Raw genomic sequence first — 15,116 nt, forward strand, 5'->3', positions numbered from 1 at the left:
TGTTGAGCAATTTTAATAGGTCAACCTCACTCAAAGCCAGCTCTGAAAATTACTTTCACTTGTAGCTTGCTGTTAAGCCTCCAGCAATCAGGCAGTCTTGTCCTCAGTAAGGGAAGGGAGTTTTGTAGTCTGTGTGTTTACTGCTGTGGTAGTAGTTCCTCCACAGCTCTCATCAGCTGTAATTGTTAGTTTCAATGTAGTCGTTTTACAGTGACAAAGCCATGCTTACCTACAGGTTTTTGTCAACAAAGCTGTGATTAACAGCATACCTGGTTTGTTGGGCTATGCTGACTTTTTTCCTTTTCTCTTTTTCTTTTTCTTCAGCAGCATAACTTTTGCCCAGCCTCAGGAGTAACTGCTTGGGATTTTTTTTTATAGTCCTGATGAGCTGTAATGCTGTCCTTCAAAGTAATGCCTGCCTTGACTGTGACAATACTGAACTCTTTTCTGTGCTGATATTCTATTAATATACCAGTTCTTGGTAGTGGCTATTCCATTTGTGAGTGATTTTGGATTGGAAATGGTTTGGTACTGTACTGTATTGGTATTACCTCTCTGTGAGTGAACATTGGCTTTTTACTGTGGGGCTTATACATAGGAGAGATCAAAGGCAAAGGTTTAAAAAAAAATGGCTATTAGTTTTTACAGGTTTAGATGTTTATGTTGCTAGAAAGCACCCCATGCCTTTAGGTTCATCAGTAATTGTCAAGTAAATTGATAGATCTCATCTTGGAAGATGGCAGAGGAAGCATTGCTAACTGGAGCTTGAGTTTGCCACTTCTTTGCTTTAGAGAATGTGTTAATAGAAAATGTGCCAGGCTCGGAGGATAGAAATAGAAGGTATCTTGTTCTCTTGAATGTCCTCATCTTCTGTCCCATCTCAAATTCCTTTGGAAGACTGCAAATTAGTATCAATCCTTGATACTGCAAATTAGGAGATTTCAGTTTCTCTGCTTCCTCAGGCTCTTTGTACCAAAGGAGACCTAGGCTGTGTGTGGTGACTCACAAAGACATATAATAGTGTATGGTCTTCCTGAAAAGACATTTCCACAGCAAACCTAACCACAAGAGGAGAGTAAGAGCACAAAGCTACAGAGGGAATCCCTGCTGTGTGGACTTAAGTCCCAATGGTGTACTGCAGTCATTTACCTTTTACCTTAACCTGTCACACAAGTGACACACCACAGCTGGAGTGTGTTCCCTGACACCATGACCTTGGAAGACAATGTGCCTTTAGCAGTTATCTTGCAAAAACTAGCAGTGTCCTAGTGCTGTCACCATTTTCTTGTATAGTCATGCTGCCATTTGTATCATGTTCTGCCCCACAACCCTGATGCCACAGGTTCACAGGTGTTCAGCCACAGGCCTGGGTTTTATTACAGCTTCCTTTCAGCATCAGGATATGCTACAGTCACATAGAACCTGTGGTTCTGCAGGAGAGCGTTTCTTCCTGAACACAAGGACTCAGTGAAGGTGGAAACCTTTAAGAATCAGGCTTGTCCTAACACAAGTATTTCTGTTCTGCTCATATAGACATCTGGTGTGATGGCTGCCACTTGCAGTGGAACTGTTGTACATGAAGTTTGGAGCTATGTTAAGTACATGCAAAGGGACTGTCAGTCCCAGACATGATAAAGGGAGATTTTCCAAAACTGTCCTCACACCAAGCTAAGTACTGCTAAGTCTAAATTGGCATCCCAGTGACTCCAACAGTAACAACAGGTGCTCCTGCAAAAATTGGGCTGAACACTGAGAGCTGACATTGCAAGGCATGATGAGAGGAAGAGTTTTCTTCCATTATCAGCAATAAGGACACAAATCTGGTTTCCACTGAGACCATGGTAGGGAAAGCCTTAAGGGAACTTGTGACACATTTTAATTAAATCCTGCTAAAGGAAGGCTCATCTGAGAAGGTAAGAGAGTAACACAGTCATGTTAGGACGATGCCTGCTGACATGACTGCAGTGCTGCTCAAATCTGCTTTGAACTTAAAGACCTAGCTTGGGATGTATTGAATTTTTTCTTTGAACAAATCAGAATTCTAGGCGCTGGAGGGTTTTGTCAGATCAGTATCTCTTTGAACCCACTGGGATATGGTAGGAAGAGACCATTCTTTGATGAATCAATTAAAATTAATTTCCCAACAACCAAATCAACTTCGGCCTCATTAGTATGGGTAAATTTCTTGTTGGTATGTCATTTTTCATCACGTTTTTTAACACCACCCCAATAGCATGGGAAACTGTGGTATAATTAATCCTTTTGAATCCTTTTGTTGCTTTTTTTCCCCTCCTTAGCTCAGGGAGGTCTGGTTTGGAGAAGTCTGAATAGAGTTTCTTCACTGTCATCTGCCAAAGTCTATTTGCAATAGCAAGGAGCTCTGTGAAAGATGTAAGCTTAAGTCTCCACAAATTAATGAACTAGAGTTGTGTTAAATGCCTGTGGAGACTTAGAGTGGACCAGAGCCAGATGTTCCCTGCCAAGCAGCAACACACTGGGGAAGAGTATTTGGGCATTATCTCCAAATACAAGCTGACAAATGTTACTTTCCTTATTGAACACTCTGTGGTGACTGCACGTAAAAGTGCTGCATGAGCCTGGGTGAGACACTCACTCTTGGGACCAAACTGGAGACAACCAGGTTGGGAAAGATGTTTCTTAAGCCCACACTTAGGTGAAGCAAGTGCTAAGCCCCAAGGCAATAGGAATACCATGGCATTTTTGCCCAATAGCATGGAATCTCAGGGAGAGCTCAGGTGTCGTATCTGTGAGCAAGGTTTTCAAATCTCCATTTTTGACCCACTGATCCCCAGGAGCTGGAGAAGGTCGCAGTTTCTCACCAAAATTACTGATAAACAAAGAGTCAGGATGCAGCTTGGCAGACCATTGAAGGAGATGTGGAAGGGTAATAGGAAAGGAGGTATGGAACCAGAAAACAAATTGTGAAGGTCCTGTTGTTACTGACCGTTTGTGTTTCAGTGACATTTTGGGGAACCTGCTGGTTGCAGTGTGCTGTTTTTGGTGTGATGTCTCAGAAAAAAACTGAAACATCATCTTACAAACCTGCCAATGAAAGCCAAGCAGAGCCATCAGTTCTACTCCCAAAAACTTCACCAGTACTCATCTCTGCCTAGGAAAATTGTCTCAGTATATCTGAGATGAGTGTCATAAGGAACAATAGAATCAAAAAGCTACTAATCTTATGACCTGCCCACTGTGTTGGTTCACTTTCAATAGTTCAAAAGGGAGGTGCTAGATGTTGAATTAGTATATGCAGAAAGTTCAGAGCTTATCAGGCTGTGAAACCATAATACTGAAGAGCCCTATCTCAACCATGAGTAGGCTCCAAGATGACGACTTACATAACCAAGTCTGAATTTAGTGTACAAATAGTTTGGCTGTTTTCAGCACTAATATAGTGAAAATTGAAACAAGGTATAAAATCAGAATACCTTAATTCAGTTTCAGGATATATTATCCCTTCTTATGCAGACTGGCATTTTCTTGGGTTTGACTTTTTTGACCATCGGGTGACAAATTGGAAAGATGATACTGTATTTTGCAAAAAAAATAAAGTATTTTTTAAATTAAAAATTAAATAGAATTGAACTATGTTTTCAGTCAGGCAGTTGTTGCTTGCCATAGTCTAAACCTCTCATAGACCAGCTGTAATGTTCACCACATAAAATTTAAAGTCCTTTTATGACTCAAAACATCCTCAGCTGCTGTAGCTTGAACTTGCCAAATTCACTGCTATTGGATCCTCTAGCAGGAAGGTAGGGTTTTGAAGGAAAGTAAATCTCAGATGAAAAGATTCTTTCTATCCCATGATCCCAGCCAAGTTCTTTCCTCTGAAGAATGAGGACTGAGGAAAGCGTGGATGTTTGGCATCACATCTGTCAGCCAAATAGTTGTCTTCCTCAGTTGTGCTTTATGCACCTGTCTTAAAACGATCTCTAAAATCACCAGATACAGGCTGTACACAAAGCTATATTCAACAAAGAATACTCCAATGCTGTAACCTTGTTTGTCATAAAGAGAGCAGTGTCACAGTTTAACGCTGGGCTGGCAATTAAGCTCCGCACAACTCTATGGGACCAGATGGGATCCGCCCCAGGGTGATGAGGGAGCTGGTGGGAGAGCTCACCAAGCTGTTCTCCATCATTTACCAGCAGTTCTGGCTCACTGGGGACATCCCAGATGATTGGAAGTTGGCAAACATCTCACCAATCCACAAAAAGGGATGAAAGGAGGACCCAGGAAACTCCATACCTGTCAGCCTGACCTCAGTGCCTGGCAGGGTTATGGAGCAGATCATCCTGAGGGCAATCACACAGTACCTACAGAATGGGCAGGGGATCAGATCCAGCCAGCATGGGGTTAGGAAGGGCAGGTCCTGTCTGACCAACCTGATCTCCTTTTATGATTGGGAGAGCCACCTGCTGGATGAGGGGAAGGCTGTGATTGAGTCTGCCTGGACATCAGCAAAGCCTTTGACACCATCTCCCATAGCATTCTCCTGGAAAAGCTGTCAGCCCAGGGTTCAGACAGGAGAACTCTGTGCTGGGTTAGGAACTTCTGGAGGCTCCCAGAGAGTGGTGCTGAACAGTGCTGATCCAATTGGCAGCCGCTCATCAGTGGTGTCCCCCAGGGATCAGTGCTGGGCCTGGTTCTGTTTAATATCTTTATTGATGATTTAGATGAGTCCACCATCAGCAAATTCACAGATGACACCAAGTTGGGGGGGAGTGTGGATCAGCTGGAAGGCAGGAGGGCTCTGCAGAGGGACCTGGACAGACTGGAGAGTTGGGCTGATTCCAATGGGATGAGGTTCAACATGGCCAAGTGCTGGGTCCTGCACTTTGGCCACAACAGCCCCATGGGGAGCTCCAGGCTGGGGACAGAGTGGCTGAGAGCAGCCAGGCAGAAAGAGACCTGGGAGTCTGGAGTGACAGGAAGCTGAACATGAGACAGCAGTGTGCCCAGGTAGCCAAGAAAGCCAATGGCATCCGGGGTTCTATCAGGAACAGCGTGGCCAACAGGTCCAGGGAAGGGATTCTGCCCCTGTACTCAGCCCTGGTGAGGCTACAGCTTGAGTCCTGTGTCCAGTTCTGGGTCCCTCAGTTCAGGAAGGAGATTGAGGTGCTGGAGTAGGTCCAGAGAAGATCAAGGAGGCTGTGAAGGGATCCAGCACAAGTCCTGTGAGAAAGGGCTGAGGGAGCTGGGGGTGTTCAGTCTGGAGAAGAGGAGGCTCGGGGGAGACCTCATCACTCTCTCCAACTCCCTGAAAGGCGGGTGTAGCCGGGGGGAGGTTGGTCTCTTCTCCCAGGCAGCTCTCAGTAGGACAAGAGGGCATGGACTTAAGCTCTGCCAGGGGAGGTTTAGGTTAAATTTTAGGAAAAAAACTCTTTACAGAGAGGGTGATCAGGCATTGGAATGGGCTGCCCAGGGATGTGGTGGCTTCTCCATCCCTGGAGGTTTTTAACAAAAGACTGACTATGGCACTCTGTTGTAGGCAACAGGTACCTGCACTCAGCTGATGCTCAGCCCACCTGTGCCCAATTAGGGCTGACCCAAGTGGGCATGCCCGAGATCATTGGGCCAATAAAGGGTGAGGCTGAGCAAGACCAGGCCGCTCATTCCTGAGCAAGGGCCTCTGAGAGTAGGTACTCGGCTGGCTTAGCTAAGCTATCCCTAACCGTCAGTGGCAACATCGCCATAACACCGGACTTAGCATTATCGCCAAGACTCTCCTTCCTGCAACATCTGGTGGAGAATGCAGGCATAGACTCCCATTCTGGTCCGAGTTCACGGAAAAAAAAACACCTAGATTCAACTGACAACTCGAGAACCTAGGGTAAGAAAAATCCCTTTTCTTGATTATAGTATTGTACATCAATAAGTTTTGCTGAGTTCAAGAAGATGGGTGCTGCCTTTAGCAAATCCACTGAAGCCATCGCTGCAGAGCACATCGCAGCACAGGTAGAAAGACAGGAGGTCTTCTACCCAGGTCCTGCGGCTGCATGGATCCTATATCAGGAGGTATATAGCCTCCTGACGACCTTCCATATAAAGGAGGCCAATGATGACGCCCCTGGAAATGATAAAATGTGGAGAGTGGTGTGCAACCTCCTAGCAGTTATAAAGGCTGAGATGGAAGAAGCACTCGATGTTGCCGCATTTCCACGGCAACAGGAGAAGTTGCCTACAGCAGCCTCTTCAAACCCACCCTACAACCCTGCCTACAACCCTGAACCAGCACCCACCGTGACCCCCTCGGCGCCAATCTCTAAAGGGGAGGAACCCGAGACAGCTCCAGTGATAACCCCCCTGACCCCCCCGCCCGGAAACAAACCAGAGGCATCAACATCATCGACATCGTCCAGAGGGACACAACTCCGCCAAGTATGCCTGGGGTTAACAAATAGCAACAAGGTAGCAATCAAAGGCATGACAGGAAAACCCGCACACTCAGTGGCGGAGTTATTACAGGACATCGGGCTGGAACCCAAAAATTCAAAGAATGACGAGGCCGCGGAGTGCAGCACTAGCCACACCGAACTGCCCCCATCACCGGGCCCCGCCCCTCGAAAAGCAACTCAAAAGAGTGCCATCCCTCGGGCGGAGGCCATATCAATCCTGGAGAAAAAGGTGTCAACTTTACAAGATCAGGTTGCCACCTTATTGGAGAAGCGGGACGCCGAAAAACGCCCGGCGTTCCAACATTACAGAAATCCGCCCACCCTCTCGGATGAAGAGGATGAGGAATTACCGACACCGTTTAAGCGGTGTACAATTGACCAGGGTACTAGCACTGGTCGCCCGGGCCGTTGGTCCGGGATCATTAAAGATGCCATTCTGGAGGGTGAGTGGGAACCCTCTAGGATAGCATGCCCAGTAATTTACAACGGTGGGCAGCCGGCATTTGAACAGCATTCGTGGAAAACCTTACAGCAGGCTCGCAAGATAATAAAAGAACAAGGAGTGCGCTCGGAGAACGGCCGATCCGTTCTCGAGTGGCTATTTACATCTGAGGTTAACACCCCTTACGACTGCCGAAATATAGTACAATATCTGCTGTCCCCCTCCCAACAGATTATATGGATAAGGGAGTGGGAGCGCCTTGCGGCAGCAGAAGTGAACCTTGCTAGAGCCCCCGGCGACCCACTGGCCGGGATAACAACAGACATGCTTGTCGGTGCCGGCCAATTTTCGGATGTAGACGTACAGCTACGCTTCCCGCGGGAACTTCACCATGCCGCGGCGAGGCTGGCAATTCAAGCATTTTATGCGGTACCAGACGCGCATCCGAAACCATCCTTTACCGCAGTACGACAAGGCTCAAATGAGCCATACCAAAACTTTGTTGATAGATTGTGGCAAGCGGTCTCCGGTCAGTCCGACCTCACAGTCGACCAGAGAGACTCCATGTTCAAGTTATTAGCGTTTGAAAACGCAAATCCCAAAACCAAAGCTCTGTTTTCGACCCTGCCGAAAACAGCATCCGTATCAGACATGCTAGACGTTGCCGCCCGGGCGTCCCTACATCAACAACACCAAGGGATGGCTGGTGCTTTCGCCGCTGCGTTAGAACCCACCCACAAGCTCCTCGCGGCGGTAGCCCAGAAACTAAACGGCAACAATAGAAGAAACCGCCCGAATCCTCAAAACCGACTGAACCGCCCGAGACAATCTACCTTTTGTTCTCGGTGCCACTCAAAGGGTCATACAAGAAGAAATTGCACCGCAATTGTGTGGTGCAACCAATGCCAGCAGGCGACCCACAATGATGCAGCCTGTTGGTTTCAAAAAAACGGAAGGAGCAGCGCGAGAGGCCCCCGCGCCAGGATACAAATGGCCGGGCCAGCGGTGTATCCCGGCTCCCCGCCCCAGCCACACGGGGAAGCCTCGGGCACGATTTATCCGCTGCCTTAGACATAACATTAACAGATACGTCGGTCACACGGATACCAACACGGACCTATGGACCAGTTGTTCACGAAAATAGTAAGGTAGGGGCGCTGCTAATGGGTCGTTCCTCAACGGGAATTGCAGGACTTATTGTGCTCCCAGGAGTAATCGACGCTGATTACACAGGGGAGATAATGATAACCTGCTTTACCTTAAACCCTCCCCTGGTAATCAAAGCAGGAACCAGGCTAGCACAACTGGTCCTGCTACCAAAGATGGACCTGGGAAAAAGCACCCCAGTGGCACGAGGCAATCGGGCCTTTGGCTCCTCTGGATGCACTTTGGTGACCCTAGCGCAACAGATGCAGACAAGGCCTATTATAAAGGTGCAACTGGCTACCGGCAAGGAAACAAAAACCTTGTCCATGATGATGGACACGGGAGCCGATGTCACCATTATTAACCAAAATGTGTGGCCTTGAAAATGGAGGCTCACGTCTACCTCCGATGCCGTCCAGGGGATAGGTGGAGGTTCCAATCCCCTTCAAGCTCTCAACCCGGTACAACTAAAATTCCCGGAGGGACAGATGGTAACCGTGAGACCCTATGTCCTACCCCTACCAGGGCAATTAGGAGGGTTGGTTGGAAGGGAGGTGATGAGTCAGCTGGGAGCTGTCCTATCCATTCCCGGACCCGCCCAACCCCACCAAAATTTTTGCTAAGGGCCACTGCTACAATGCCGCATACCCCCAGACTACATTGGAAATCAGATACACCGGTCTGGGTAGAGCAGTGGCCCCTATCTCGAGAGCGGCTCCAAATTGCCAACCGTCTCGTCAAAGAACAACTGAACGCTGGTCATATCCAGCCGTCCGTAAGCCCATGGAACACGCCCATCTTCGTGGTTCCGAAAAAGTCAGGCAAATGGAGACTTATACAAGACCTAAGAAAGATCAATGACCAGATGTGGCCAATGGGCGCCCTCCAACCTGGGCTGCCCCTACTGACCATGCTGCCTAGAAATTGGCACCTCCTGGTCATTGACTTAAAAGACTGTTTCTTTAACATTCCCCTAAACCGTGAAGACACCGCTCGCTTCGCGTTTACTATCCCATCGGTTAACAAAAGCGAGCCAGCGAAGCGATACGAGTGGATAGTCCTGCCTCAGGGAATGAGAAACTCGCCTACTATATGCCAGTCATATGTGGCATGGGCGCTCGCCCCAATAAGACAGGCAATGCCGAGTACAATAATATATCATTATATGGACGATATTCTATTTTGTCAGCAGACCCCATTCCCCGAAAACATCAGCCAGGTCTTGACTGATCAGCTCAAGACCAAAGGACTGGTTGTGGCTCCAGAAAAAATCCAGCTGAAGTCACCTTGGAGCTACTTGGGATGGAAAATAACTGATGCAATGGTAAGACCGCAAAAATTAGAAGTAGTCCATTCAGTTAAAACTCTGAATGATGCCCAAAAACTAGTGGGCGAACTGCAATGGGTCAGACCCATTATAGGTCTTACCAACACGGATATCCATCCCTTCCTATCTTTGCTACGGGGTACTAATCCAGGGGCACTTGTGGACTGGACTGAAGAGCATACCAACGCTCTGAAACAAGTCGTCCACAAGCTGACAAACGGCTTTGCAGACCGGCGAGACGCCGCCCACCCCATCGGAGTGTGGGTATGTAATCATCCCTCGTTCCCCTTCGCATTATTAATGCAGGACCTCACGGGAAAAAGAAAATCAGAGGAACAAAGCTATGTTGTATCCTATAACCAAGACCCTAAAAGATCAGAGTCTACTTCTACTTATATCTTAGAATGGCTATTCCCACCCCATACGGCCCAGAAGGGCATATGGCAAAAAACAGAGATAATAGCATCTCTCATTCGGAAGGGACGTAGACGCTGCCTGGATGTAGACGGCAAAGAACCGGAGTGGATCAACATCCCCATCAAAGCCACCGACTTTGATTGGATACTACAGAACTCCGAGCCCCTACAGCTCGCCCTACTAGGATATCCTGGCGAGGTACGTCATGATAGCCCAAAAGATAAGCGATTACAGTTCATCAGCCGGTTCCAGTGGCTCGAGAGACCAATTGTCTCCGAGCGTCCAGTGCCTGGGCTAACAGTATTTACAGACGCTGGCAAAAGATCCCACATGGCCGCCTGCGTATGGCAAGAAAAAGGCCAGTGGAAGCAGCATCTAATCCCAGGCACCACTGAAGATAACCTACAGACACTGGAACTACGTGCTATAGTTTGGGCCTTGACGCACTGGCAGCAAGTCCCGATTAACATCGTCTCTGACTTGCAATATGCAGTCGGAGTTGCCAATCGAATTGAGGATGCACTCTTAAAGCCAGTGCCAAATAAAAGGCTGCAGGAACTTTTTCTATCATTGCAGCGTGCAATTAAGATCAGGAAACAGCCATGCTGCATACTACACATTCGCAGCCATAAAACAGCACTGGGCCTAGGACAAGGGAATGCCAAGGCCGACTCCTTAGTGAGCGTGGGTCTACAGCATCCAGTCACCCAGTTCGCAAAGGCCCAAAACAGCCACTCCCTATTTCACCAGAGTGCCAGGGCATTGAAACGCACATTTAACATTACGTGGGAAGAAGCAAAGGCCATCGTCAAAGCCTGCCCACAATGTGCCCAATTCGGCCCCACTCTAGGAATGGGAGTAAACCCGCGCGGACTGCAAGCCGGGGAAATCTGGCAGATGGACGTCACCCACGTCCCGGAGTTCGGAAGACTAAAATATGTACATATCACAATCGACACCTTTTCAGGCATGCTCTGGGCAACAGCCCAAACGGGAGAGAAGGCTCTACACGTGGTCCGTCACCTGACCAACTGTTTTGCTGTCATGGGGATCCCCCAGGTAATAAAAACAGACAATGCGCCGGCCTACACGGGCGCAAAATTGCAACAGTTCTTTGCTACCTGGGGAGTAAAACATGTTACTGGAATTCCCCACTCATCTACAGGGCAAGCGATCATAGAAAGAGCGAATCGCACCCTGAAAACATATTTGCAGAAACAGAAAGACAGCAAAAGCATGGACCCCCAGACGCGGCTCAGCAAGGTACTCTTTACTCTAAATTTTCTGAGCCTGAGCCGTGATTCTCAGGAGCCACCCGTACTTCTGCATTATTCATCGCAGAAAATCATCAGCATGCCTGAAGTCCAGATTTATTACAAAGAACCAACAACAGGACAGTGGATGGGGCCCAGGCCGTTGCTGTTCACCGGGAGAGGGTACAGTTGTGTCTCCACAGACTCTGGACCTCTCTGGGTGCCCAGCAAATGGACACGCCCTGCCCCGACCAGACCAGTGCCACCGGCCCCGGACAACGAGGCACCATGCGTCTAAAAAAAAAAAAAAAAAAAAAAAAAAAAAGGGGGGGAAATGTAGGCAACAGGTACCTGCACTCCTGCACTCAGCTGATGCTCAGCCCACCTGTGCCCAATTAGGGCTGACCCAAGTGGGCATGCCCGAGATCATTGGGCCAATAAAGGGTGAGGCTGAGCAAGACCAGGCCGCTCATTCCTGAGCAAGGGCCTCTGAGAGTAGGTACTCGGCTGGCTTAGCTAAGCTATCCCTAACCGTCAGTGGCAACATCGCCATAACACCGGACTTAGCATTATCGCCAAGACTCTCCTTCCTGCAACACTCTGTGTCATGGTCTGGTAATCAGAGTGGCAGTGGATTAAGTGTTGGACTTGATGATCTCAGAGGTCCTTTACAATCTGGCTGATTCTGTCATTCTGTCATTCTGTTACCCTTCTATTTGTACATCAGCATCCATATGTTTGTTTACCAAGTGTAGTCTGGCAGAAATTTGACAGGAAAGCACTGCAAAAAGTGTATGAAATCACTTGTTTTTATTGGCTGTGATTCCATTTTAAAAGAACATCATACCATTTACCCACATCATGCAGGAAAAAGTAGCAGGCACGTAACAAATAAAACTCACATTCACAAAGTCTCTAAATCATCTTTTATCTGCTTGGAGAGTTCTGCATGCATCTGAAAGAAAGCTGGGGAGCATTTCTATTACAAAATGCATGGCTAAGTTGAATTTGCTGTGTGTGTAAGAGAGAGAAAGAGATAACAAGCAATTTTTAATGACAGTGCTGAAACAGTTTACTAAGTGCATGAAGAAACATTAATCTTGTTAACATATATCCAGAACAGATACAGATAACTTTCAGATACATAAGACATTACGCTGAGGTCACAACAGCTAATTTCTAACAATGCTTTTTCTAACAAGGTAAGCTTGCCAAAAGGAATGTCTTCAGCAGCATTGGTATGGTCTTTCTTTACAAAGGAGAGGGGCTGGGAGGGACCTAAGCCAACGTATGATACTAGAAACATAGACAGAGGAACTCCAAAGTGATTATGCTCCTGATCTTATATTCTTGTGTTATTTACTTTAAACACAGGAGTATCATTCATAATTAATATTGCAATCTGGCTTTCTCTAAAGCTTTATGGCTTTCTCTAAAGATAAATGTAATTTCACAAGGTCAATGGCAAACTAGATCACATGGCCTCCAAATGTGGAGGCCTGGTAACTTTTGGTTTTTTTGGTTTTTTTTACTAACCAGTAAGGTCTTGGATCTGTAAAGGAAAATGGCTGCAGTGTCTAGCCATCACCTTTTGTGTTTAAATAAAAACTAGTGAGAAAAACAAAAGACCTCATTTACCTGAGACTGAACAGACTAGTGAAGAAAAGAAAACAATGATATGAAAAGAAAAAGGGATATTCAGAATCCAAACAACAAACTATGCTTCTCTTTGTTCTCATCTAAGTGCTCCAACACCTGCTTGAGTGCTGAGAAGGAAGTGTCTGACACAATGCTTCTCCCATCCACACATGAGCCAAAGGTGCCTGTGTCCCATGCTGCCAGTCAAGAGTAGGGAAGGAAATGGATGGAGAGAAGGGAGGGGAGCGTGCTTGCTCTCAAGTCTGTTCAGGCACTTTGAGGACAGTGGAATGACTTGAGGAGTGGTCCAGAACTCATGTAAGGTGCCAAAAGTTCTGTGGGGCAAAACCATGCAAAACATTTCCAACACTTGCAGTAGAACTTCTGCCATGTTTCTTTATTGAAAGAAAAGGAAAAGTAAATGGGAATTACTAGTTCACCCCTAGTTGAACTCTTTGCTGTCCAGGAAGGAAGGGCTGCTGTTGGTATGGAGAGCTAAGGTACAGAAGTGTGGCTTTGGGAAGCTCCCAAAATGAAAAAGACTGGGCAAACATTATTTAATAAATCACCTTCCATTTCACTTCTGCTCTGTGAGTCTGGCATGAGGCCTAACAAATTCATCACAGAGTACATATGGCCCTCTTTAGGACTTAGACCCAGATGTTCACACAGCTCAGGAGCTCAGTTCCAAAAAGTGAGTAATTTTAACGCTCTGAGGACAGGTATGGTAGTACCTGCTTTATGGAATCGGAGCATAGACCACAAAAGATCCAAACGTAGTTGCTCAAATGCTGCAGCAGTGTTAGAAAGAAAATTCTAAATATTCTTCCCTTCTCTCTCTTCTCCCTTTCTTCTCCTTTTCCTCATCACATGTGCACACACATGCACATCAAGCTGACAGTGAGACTGTCAAAACAAACACTTGGTAGTGCCATCCTGCAAGGAGGACATAAAGCAGAAAATTCTGATTCTCTATCAAGAACAGTATCTGGCTGGATGAGGAAGTGAGTCTATGATGGGGGCCAGGGAAGGGTAAACAAACAAGTGGTAGAGAAAGGCCAAAGCAGAGCAGAACGAGTTCATCCTCTTTGTTTGCAGAGTTCTCCAGCGCAAGGCCAGGGGAAAATATGAATGAATGTACTCCTTTTAGCAGAGGCACATTTCTGCTGGTTCTACTTATATATTAGAGGACACAGGCCACAAAGATTAGTCAGAGCATTTCAAAAGTATGGATGTCAGTGTGTCAGTGTGATCTGAGCTAGAAGATTTTACTGCCAATGACTGACCGAGCAAGGAGCCAGCCTCTGCCTTTTAGCTTTCAGGGATGTTGGATTTAGTTCACCCTGTGGCAGAGCATTAAAACCAGCTGCTGCCTTTGTGACAGAAAGACAGTTCTCAGTTCTTTGAGATTTACTTAAATAGGGCTCAAATTTCTAGATGCTGAATTTGCATGAGGTGAGTTGGGCACTCACCATAGAAAGTGTAAAAATTGTTCACCACTGCAATGCTATACCTAATCACTGACTCAAATAAAGAGTGCTCTGAGTCATTAAAGTCTTAGGGGGTAGAGACAGTCATCTAGCTTTGAATGAAAGGTAGGTCAAAAAACACCAACATTATCTGAAAGGGTCTCTTTCATCTTGTAAGCTCTTGGCAGTTTGCACTTGAATTAAAATGCCTTGTTTGTAGATCCAGTCTGACACTTGTATTTCTGTCAGCTGGTTATGACTTGTAGATGAGTCAAACTTCCTCTGTCTCCAACTTCGATTTGGTAGAAACTTATAGTTGAAGTTGTTTGTGAAGAAGCAAGAAGTGGCATACCTGAAAAAAGATTGGGTGAGGAGGACATAATGTTTCTTCTCTTTCATAGTATTTTTTTCTCTCTGTTATGAGAAAATGTGCTAAAAGGCATGAAGTTCACAAGCTGGCTGCCCTAACTGTCGTACAGATTTCTAATGGCATGAAGCTCTCACAACAGCTACTGCAAGAGACCTAGTCAAATGAAAAACTCTAGGATCAGCTCTTCAGATGACAAAATGAGGGGCTGTGTTCAAAAAAAGTCTGTCTGTGTATGCGAGACTGAGTACATTCTAGGAAGTCAATATCTCCAGTAGACTTTGGCTTATCTTCTGCAGTTACTACCTACAGTGCTTTATTCAGAAGCTTTTTGTCCTGGGAAAGGAAATAAAGATAGCGGTGCAAGATACTTCCTCCCACCCTATTATCATCCTACAAGGGATGCCACACACTGTTATAATATTAATTAGCTCCTGCACATCACTGGAGAAGTATCTTCACTGTATGCTTTTATAAAAGGTAGAGTCTGAAACAATATTTCACTGCTGGAGAAGCTGCGTGGGGCAGAAAAGTAAGTGACCTCCCAAACTCAGTATTTTACCATGATACAGCAGACATACTCAGGATTTCTGGATCTCTGGGCCCATGGATAGCATTCAGGCCATCACATTCTC

The sequence above is a fragment of the Calypte anna genome, chromosome Z, assembly GCF_003957555.1.
Source record: "Calypte anna isolate BGI_N300 chromosome Z, bCalAnn1_v1.p, whole genome shotgun sequence".
In the NCBI taxonomy this organism is placed as follows: Eukaryota; Metazoa; Chordata; class Aves; order Apodiformes; family Trochilidae; genus Calypte; species Calypte anna.